At 47.7% G+C, this 9,267-nt stretch overlaps 1 protein-coding gene across 6 annotated transcripts in view; it reads left to right on the top strand.

Moving 5' to 3' along the window:
- Nucleotides 1-469: 469 nt before the first annotated feature.
- DOK4 (docking protein 4) overlaps nt 470-9,267 on the top strand; it is a 54,991-nt gene continuing 46,193 nt past the window's right edge. For 4 of the 6 annotated variants that reach the window (XM_066637902.1, XM_066637901.1, XM_066637900.1 and 1 more), the window contains exon 1: nt 611-828. The gene's annotated coding sequence lies outside the window, so the exon portion shown is untranslated. Of the gene's footprint in view, nt 492-610; nt 829-5,461; nt 5,484-9,267 lie in introns of those variants that run through there. The other 2 variants (XM_066637899.1, XM_066637898.1) reach the window with 2 other exon arrangements.

Here is a 9,267-nt window from a genome sequence, read left to right as displayed (position 1 = left end):
GGCCTCCGCGATTACACATTGCTAGGAAATGTGTGGGAGCAAATCTTAGCAAGGGAGACTCTTGTGGCAAATCCCAGCAGCAAACACCAGAAAACAGGTCCTGTGGCATCAGTCCCTATGGACAGGGCCACCCCAGGAGAGGGGGCAATTTGTCGCCGGGCCCAGGATCAAAAAGGGGACCCAGGAGCCCAAAGAGGTGGCCCAGAAATTTCCAGCCCTGTTTTGCCCCCTCCCCACCCCTGCCCTGCCTCTCATCACCCTCCCCCTGCCCTGTTTCCCACCCTCCCCACCTTTTTGGGAAGGGAGCCCAAAGAGACTTGGTTACCCCCCTGCGTGATCAAATTCCTCTGGGAATTGGGCACTTTCCCTGGGAGAAAGTTCCATATGAATTGACTGGGGAGGGGGGCTTACTTCTGAGTAAGACCTCATGATGACTTGAGGTTGGTCCCCTGGGCTAGTCAGTGGGAGCTCGTGGTTGGTGTCAAGCCTTGGTAAGTAGCCCTCCGTCCCTCCCATGGGCGAGGAGGCGGGTGGTCGTCAGCCCGAGGGTGCCTCCCTTCCCTCCCCTCTTCAGCTGCTCTGGCCGCGCCTCTGCTCGGAGGAATACGGCGCCGCGGCAGCGCAGGGCCGAGTTTCGACGTGCCTGGGACCGATTAAGAGCTGAGCAGAGCCGGGCGCGCTTGGCAGGCGAGCCCGAGCCCGAGGAGGAGCGGCGAGCCCCGACTGCCAGCCCTGGCGCCAGGCTCGGCCGCTGCCTCTCAGCCCCCGAGCGGGTCGTCTGGCCGCAGCAGCCACTGGCGCGCCCGCGCTGGACTCCCGGGAAAGCAGGTAAGCGGGGTGGAGGCGGAGAAGGGCTCCCGCCCGGGCTCAGGTATGGGGCTCGAGGGGAGAAGGAGGGGGCTGGTGGTGGCAGGGGCTGCCCCCCCCCCCCGTGCAGTCGAGTGCACCCAGTCTGGAGAGCAGCAGGGGCGACCCAAAGAGCTGATGGCCGGAGCGGCTGCCTCTTGTTGGGACCTGCAGTCCGGCTTAAAAACAGAGTGATTCCGAAGCAGGGACCAGGCGTTTTCCCTCTCGCACAGCACCAGGACAGGGGGGCATCCACTCGCTTAGAGTGTCCGGGAGAGTTAGGACAGGCAAAAGGAAATATGTCTTTACCCGGCGTGTCTGTGGAACCCCTTGCCACAGGATGCGGTGATGGCGTCTGCCCTGGAAGCTTTGGAAAGGGGATTGGACAGATTTCTAGAGGAGACGTCCATCACAAGCCAGGATGGGTATGTTCAGCCACCTAGTTTTAGGAGTAGGCTACCTCGGAATGCCAGGTGCAAGAAAGGGCACCAGGATGCAGGTCTCTTGTGGTCTTGGGTGCTTCCTGAGGCATCTGGTGGGTCACTGTGAGATCCAGGAAGCTGGACTAGATGGGCCTTTGGCCTGATCCATCAGGGCTCTTCCTATGGTTTGTGCTGGACTGTACTCATACTTTATGTAGATTCTGTCAATTTAACTGCCTGAAAGTTGCACAATTAATCCCTTCAACTGTTCTTGAGTTTTGGGGCAATGCTTCTCCGTTCACTCATCTACAAAACGAGAATTATGACAACTGGCGACCAGCAGTTATAACTAGAGCAGGGAGATGGGGACCCCCACCTTGGGTGCAACCTGGAAGGGGTATGGAATGGACACCCAAAGATCATGTGATCTGGACACGCCTAGCTATTAAAAAGAACATTATATTGTGTAATATTTTCTGCAGTCTGAACTAATTCAGGCTACAGTCCTATCCACAATTTCCTGGGGGTAAGCCCCATTGACTATAATGGGACTTATGTCTGAGTAGACATGCATAGGCTTGGGCTCTCAGTCAGTTTTCAAAACGGCTGGTGAAGAATTAGGCATAAGTTAGCTCAGAAGAGCAGGGAGGGCAGCAACCCAGACAGAGCGGCACCATAGCAGCCTACCCACAGCAACGCAGAATACTGCTGGGGAGGGAGGAGAAAGCTGCAGACATGTGCCATTAGCCAGAAGTGGTTTTTGTATGTTATGCACAAAGTCTGGCTGAGTAGTGAGAACTTGGCATTTCAGACCTTGAAGGTTCATAATCAGTTGTATTTGTCAGTGGACCGGGAATAGAATTGGGACTTTGTCCCAGGCATGGAAATGATTGGTTATGTGATAAGATAATGATAAATGGGATAAAAGTAAGGACTAAAAGTGATGCATGCATAGCAGACTTGGGAGAAAATATTCTTTGCAGGATGAACTGGGAGACTGACAGGGCTGCCCATCCATGAGGCCAACTGATGTGGTTGCCTCGGGCAGCCTAACCTAACTTGCCTCCAGTCACCTAACCTGCCTCCACTGTCTTCCTCCTCCTATGCTCTGGGTTGGAAAAAGAAGGGGGGAGAGAAGAAGAGGAGGAAATGTGGAGGGGGGGCCTGAAGGAGAACATTGGACAATAGGAGGAGTAGATAAGGGGGCAGCATTTGGCATGCTGCCTCAGGCATCCAGAGGGGAAGATGCCCTGGGTACCATTTTTTAAAGGCAACTCTCATTATATAACTGTCCTCCAGATCAAACTTTGGAGGAAGGGCCGTGGCTCAATGGGAGAGTGCATGAAGAAGTGTGCGAACACTGGCAAAGATCCCTGCCTGAAGCCCAGAGAACTACTGGGACACTGCAATGCTGAGTTAGATGCTGACTTGCAATGCTGAGTTAGATGGACCAGTGGCCTGATTTGATAGCCAGCACCTAAGGTGTTCTTAGACAAGGGATTTCTCCTGGCCTAGGGGAGACGGGCAGAGGGTCCTGCTTGCTTATCTGGGGGCTTGTGCAGGCCAAAGCTTTGAAGATCGTGTTGCTTTCCAAAAGGTTGACCCTGATATGCTGAGAAATCTGTTAGGGATCCCAAGTCGTGTTCTAAAACTTCAGTTCCCAGTGTAATTGGGGAAGCCTTGGGAAGGGCTTAGATAGTTAAAAAGGATCAGGTTTGACCTACAGACATGTCCTCCTTTGTGGCATAGACTGCTGCTTTTTTACCACCTCCTCAGCAAAGTGGGTCAGAAACTAGCCAGAGGAGCTGGTATTGCATTTCTCGGTTCATGCTAAGCTGAATTCCTGTTGCCATAGACCAGCCCAGAAGTGGTAGACAAGTTGAGTGAGGGAGAAGTAGTTTAGGAGTGTCGTTCTTGCTTGCTTTTATCTGGGCAACTTGGAAGTGTTTTAGGGCTTGACCAAAACCAGGAGTTCTCCAGTTGGAGTTACCAAGGGGATGGCAACCCTGGCACTTCTGCTCTGAAACACACCTGATTTTCCACCCTTCTTTTCTAATGCAATGTACAGTATACTGGGTCTTCACCATCAAGAGGCGACAATCTTCTTCCATGAAAAAATCACGCCCGAATGATGACTTTTCATTTCTAATGGAAGGTTTTGTCTGTGCATGGCTCTTGTCTGTTTCAGTCTTTATCGACATAGCTAGAGCAAACTTGTTTGCGTTTCAATAATAGTTACATTTGATCAACTGCTGTGAAGCTGCTGTGCTTCTGAGGCCATCGGAGCCATTGCTAAGTCACAAGTGTGGCTCCCTGAGGTCAAACACACTTATGTAGAGCAGCATGAGCCAACTGGCAACCGTGTCACTACCACCCTGATTTTGTGCCTTCCCCTCCCTGTGTCGTGTGACTTCTCTCCCACCCTCAAAACCACTTTGGACCTGCCAGACTCCCATGTGAGCTGACAGCAAGCCTCAAGCAAGTTTGTGGCATGCCATAGAGATCTATGAGATGTGCTTTCTGTGCATCTCCCCATGCCCCTCTCCCTTGCTGTGAATCAGACCTCTTCTGAGACACATGCTCTTGCTTCCTCTAGTTCAGAAGCTGGCTCACCCGGCTCTAAAATAACAACTGAGCAGTGGTCAAAGGCTGGTGCCAGGAGTGTTTACACAGCCAGTCCTTAATTACTACTGGTTGTCTCGGCAAGACTGTGGGTTACAGGCTGGTTGTGATAATGGCCTCTGGAGTTAGAACCGTTAATAACATGGGTTGAAACAGAAAACAACTACTCTGGAGTGCTTGCACAGAGTTCACGAGAGCAGGGTGTGCAGTGTGCGTGAGTCCACTTCCATTGCTGCCTTGGCCCTGCAATCAGTGGCGCCAGAAATACAAACACTCTGGCAATTGGGGGGGGGGGTGTCTCCATATGAGACTTTTTGTAGAATGCCCGTGTTGGGTAAGAGGCAGTTCTGGTTTAAGACTGCCCACATTATGCTTCCCCTCCCCTTGCACAATGTCTTGCTGTGTGCCAGTAGCCTTTTCCTCTCACTCCTGGGATTGGAAAAGGACAGGAGGAATAGAGTAAGAGGAAACATGGTGGGCTAGAGTATCTCTCACACTCTAGCTAGCCCACCACTCTTCTTTCCACTCCCTCTTCCCAGGGAATGGGAGAAAGAAGAGGAATGATGCAAGAGAAGTCTGGACTCATGCTCCTTCTACATCTTTCATACAATGATTCTGAACACAACTGAACACCAAGAACATTGAGGCTCTGAGCCAAGGATTCCAAACAGATAATTGGGTGATGCTGACCAGTCTCACATGGCTGTGTGTATGGGGCACTTCCTGCTGTGAAAGGAAGTAGTGTGTGATGGTTATTTTGGGGGGCTATAGAGTTGGTCCCTAGATTGGAATTTTGGAGAAGAAGGATTATAGGGCTTTCCTTTCTATGAGATAACTCTTAGCCTGCTCCTTGTCTGACAGCTCTTACATGCATCATCTCCCTCTGCTCTGGGTCAGAATGGAATATTCTCAGCTTCCTTCTATTCCTGAAGCCCACAAAGACTTCCCTCTATGGTTACAGCTGTGTCCACTTGACAGGGACAGTTCCATGTTCTTCTCATGACCTCATTTTGTACAAAGAATAAGTACTCTGGAAGAGTTCATTCCTACTAAGCAACTGGCTGAATGATTCCAGAGTGAGGTAGTTGAATCTGAAGTACCCTGGGAGTCACGCCTTTGAAGAAGTACATGAAAACAAGACCTAGAGTATCATCCATAAGCTAGCTCTTCCTACCCAGTTTCCAATGCTGCTCTTGTGAATGCTGCGTGGATTGCAGTGGGCTGTTTGTTGGATAGTGCTGGTGTCATCACTGGCCACAGCAAAACATGACACACAAACTGGGGAATCCTCTGATAGGAAATGAACTGATAGTTTAAAGCTGTGATGCTCAGTTCTAGAAAGTCAGTTCTATGGAGACGAGCCTTGAACCTCCCATGAACACTGCGCGTAAAGCCAGCTGGCACTGCACAGAGTGTAAAGAACTCGAGTCAAATGTCAAAACACCTGAATTCCAGATCATTTTGTGACCTTCAACCAAGTTAGTATCTCTCAGCCTCGATTCTCCTCCTGTGAAATAGGAGTAAGAATGATCCACCTCGCATGGTTGGTGTGAGCATTGGAAAGTATGTCTTCTGAATTTGAAAGTCAAAAAGGTTAGTAGGTTTCTATTCTATCTGGCATTGTAGCTTGCTCATTAATGCAGCCTTGCAAATCAGTCTTCAGAAGTTCCTAGCCCTCATTATGTAATAAGGGAGTATTTTTTTTACTCCAGACCTTATCTGCTGTTTTTGATTTGATTGATTGAGAAGCCTCTTGCAAAGCCTTGAGGCAGCTCACACTCAGTGCCAAAGGAAGAATCAATAAAACGCATTAAGATCAAACCCCGGGAAGCCAGCAGATAAAAATGGTTAAAAACAAAAAAATACCACGGATCTTATTTTGAGAGGTGCACTAAAATACCAAACGCCATCCAATAGCAACAGTTGGTCCGTTCAGGACCTCTTTTGCCATATAGTTGATTATCTAGGAGTTTTATGTGCAGTTCAAACATACAGTACCAGGTAGCTCATTTTCTTTTCTTGGGGGGTGGGTGGGATAAGGTTTTACTGGGTTGCTGCTAGACTCTGCTTTGCAGTTCTGTTGTACAAAGCCAGAATGTGATAATACCTTTATCATCGCCGATCCACTAAATGCAAAATCCAATGCAAGCTTTCAAGTTTTTTAGAGCTCTTGATCAGGCTGGATGTAGTGGGGCGGGGGGGGGGGAGTTGATAGCAGCAGGGCATGATGTGAGTCTGCAGTTTGTTACAGTCTCTTGTATAAGATAACATAGGAGGAATTAAGCAGACTCAGTGTGGACTCGCTAAGTGCTAAAGAGGACTTTGGTTTGACCCTAGGCGTCTGAGAAGAAGAGGGGCAGACAACAGAGGCTGTTCCCACTATTGAGAGCCAGGATGGTGTAGTGATTTGGGAGTTGAACTCAGAGCTGGAAGACCCAGGTTCAGGTCTCTGCTCAGCCACACAGCTTCCTGGGTGGCCTTGGGCCAGCAACATTAACCTGGCCTACCTAACAGGGTTGTTGTGAAGACAAAAGGAGGGAAGGTATACCACTTTGAGCTCCTTGGAAGAAGGGTGGTATAAAAATGTATAAATAAAGATCCCTCAACATTCAGAATACAGAAGTCATGCAATTTTTCTGTGTTTCTTAAGCACAGACTCCTTCTCAGGTTTTTTGTTACTGGTTTTAATTTCAATATATTTATATTCCTTTTTTTTCTTTTTGCATTGTTTAAATTGCTGTCCCAAAGCCAACTCAGAAACGAACTCATAAGACTCCTTCTCAGGTTTTTATGTCAGTGGTTTTAATTTAAATATATTTAAATTTAAATATATTCCTTTTTTTCTTTTTGCATTGTTTGAATTCCTGTCCCAAAGCCAACTCAGAAACGGACTCATAGGAAAGCGGGATAGAATTTTAATGTGGGAACCACACCGAATCCTCCCATGGCATAGCCAGCAAATTGCAAGCTGGAAAAATAAGCCAAAGGACAGATACATGCAGCGCTGGTGTGAATTGATTGTGAACTGACGCTCAGTTTAAAGCAATTTATTTATTTGTCTACCCTGCTCTTACACATGCACACACCCCTTCAGGAGACACCAGGATGGCTTACAGCAGTTATTAAAACAGCAAATCCTCAGACAGATAAACAAAATTTAGAAGACATCCTGATGTGTATATATAAAAGCAGCAGTAACAATATCCAAAAAGAGCAGAGATTAAAAGGCTTTATAGTCAAATGTAAATGGATGCCTTTTTAGCAGGCCATTGTACCTCCCAAGGGGAGAGGTCCAATCCCTTTACCCAGTGATGTGCCACCTCTACTTGTCCCACTTTCCAATGCTCTAGTTCAGCACTTCCTTTCCCATTTCCTCTCCGTCTCCCTCTTTTTCCAATCTAGGCAGTGGAAGGAGAAGGAGGAGTGGAGGCAAGAAGGAGGACAAAGTAGAGCATCTCCCCTCCATCAATCTGCTCCTTGAGGCAACAACCTCAGCTGGCCTTATGGATGGGCCAGCCCTGATAGCTGGCGTGTTGCTGCCACAACCTCCTACCTGCTTGTTCCTGTCTGTCATACCTCGCCAAGAGGTGGAGACCAAAGCAAGATCTCACATGAGGAATAGAGTTCACAGGCAGATACGTGTGAGAGAAGGCAGTCCAACAAGTACCTGGGTCCTGAACTCAGTAGTTGCTAATGATAATAACATGATATACAGTATTAATATTCTTATTTGTTAATAAGTTTACAAAGCAAAATGAATGAAAAGAGGGTTCCTTGTCCAGTCTCTTAACAAGGAGATCTTGGCAAACATCTATGGGAAAGAATGTTTGGCTAGAGAGTGATGAGGGACAGTTGCCCTCCCCCTGCTAAATAGAAGAGAGCCACCAGTTTTAAGGTCTTGGTGCATATAATATGGGCTTAGGCAGAGCTGTGTACGTGGTAATCTTTGCCTGAGAAATCCACATTCTGTATCATGAAAGCTGAACTCTGGGTCCTGTATAAGTAATGAATCTTATTTGCATAATTCTGTCTTGCTCATCATCCAGAGGGGCAAAGTGCTACATAGAATGCTGGATTCTGCCCCCATCCCACCTGCAAGTGTTAGAAGTTTCATTCCTTGTATGAGTTCAGCAGGCAACTTTCAGTGTCTCATCATCATGAGACCTAGAAAATTGCCAATTTGTTTTTGTAACATGGACACTGGGAGCTGAATTTCTGGAAGCTGAATTCTTTCCTGTTGTGGAATTGCAGGACACACACACAGGTATAGGATTCTTTCTTGCAAGGCTGGAAAATTATTTAATTCCTAGGCAGCAAGATGAAATGAGTAGATGACATCTCATTTTTAATCCTGAGCGGGGATAAGCAGCGGAGAGGGTCTGTGTTGTCCTTATGTACTGTATCACAATTTTGGACTCTTCAGGTTCTTTTCAGTCTCAGTTTCTCCCTACTCTTACGTGTGTCTGTGTAGGACAAAAATATTCTTGTTGCAAAGAACCCCTACAAGGAGATAGATTAAATTCCTTTCCACTTTAGGAGCTGTTCCTTCTCTCAGAGGATCATTCTGGAGGGATGGAGCCTGCTGGTGCCCTTTCTACCTCCCTGTGGCTCTGTCCACTCCCTGCCCCCCCCAACACTGATAAGATCCCAGTGGTATGACTGCTGGGATGGGGGAGGCAGGAAGGGGTGGGTAGTAGCTCATAGTTTCCACAGCCCTTGATAAGGTTGACAAAGCTGTTCTAGAAAGGGAACCAGGTCTGCAGGCTTTTACAATCCCAAGGAAGGTGAAACTGTGATAAGATCATTGAGTGAGCTTTGGGGGGGATGAGTGTGCTGCCCCCCCCAAGGATAGCAGAGCTTCTGGGGGGGGGAAGCAGATAAGATAGCATCACCCTTATTTGCTTTGTCTTACTGAACTATTTGTTAACCCCTGCAGGGAATGTCTGCAAGAGTTGCTTGTTCTGAAAACAATGTAAGAGTTTCTGTGCACCCCCCCCCCTTGTGTACAGACTCCTTCTTCCCTGCAGCTGTTTTAAGCCACATCTGAAGAGGAAACTGAGGCCAAAGGATGTCACAACATCCTCCTAAGAAAATATTTAGCCATCCTTTTACTATTCCTTTGTTGTACAGTATCCTATTGCATTTTATAGAATTGACTTTAAAATAGTTAATGTATAAGTCACCTTTTGTAGACTAACAGCCCAATCCTTTGCATGTCTAGTCAGAAGTAAGTCCAACTGGAGTCAATGGGGCTTACTCCCAGGAAAGTGTGGATAGGATTGGGCTGTAATTTGGCCAAAAGATGGGGGGATAATTTGAATGAATGAATGTTGGCAACCTTCAGTCTCGAAAGACTATGGTATCGCGTATTATTATT

This window comes from Tiliqua scincoides, chromosome 9 (assembly GCF_035046505.1).
Source record: "Tiliqua scincoides isolate rTilSci1 chromosome 9, rTilSci1.hap2, whole genome shotgun sequence".
Taxonomy (NCBI): Eukaryota; Metazoa; Chordata; class Lepidosauria; order Squamata; family Scincidae; genus Tiliqua; species Tiliqua scincoides.
Note: the sequence above shows the minus strand (reverse complement) of the source record. Positions and strands in the feature narration are given on the sequence as shown.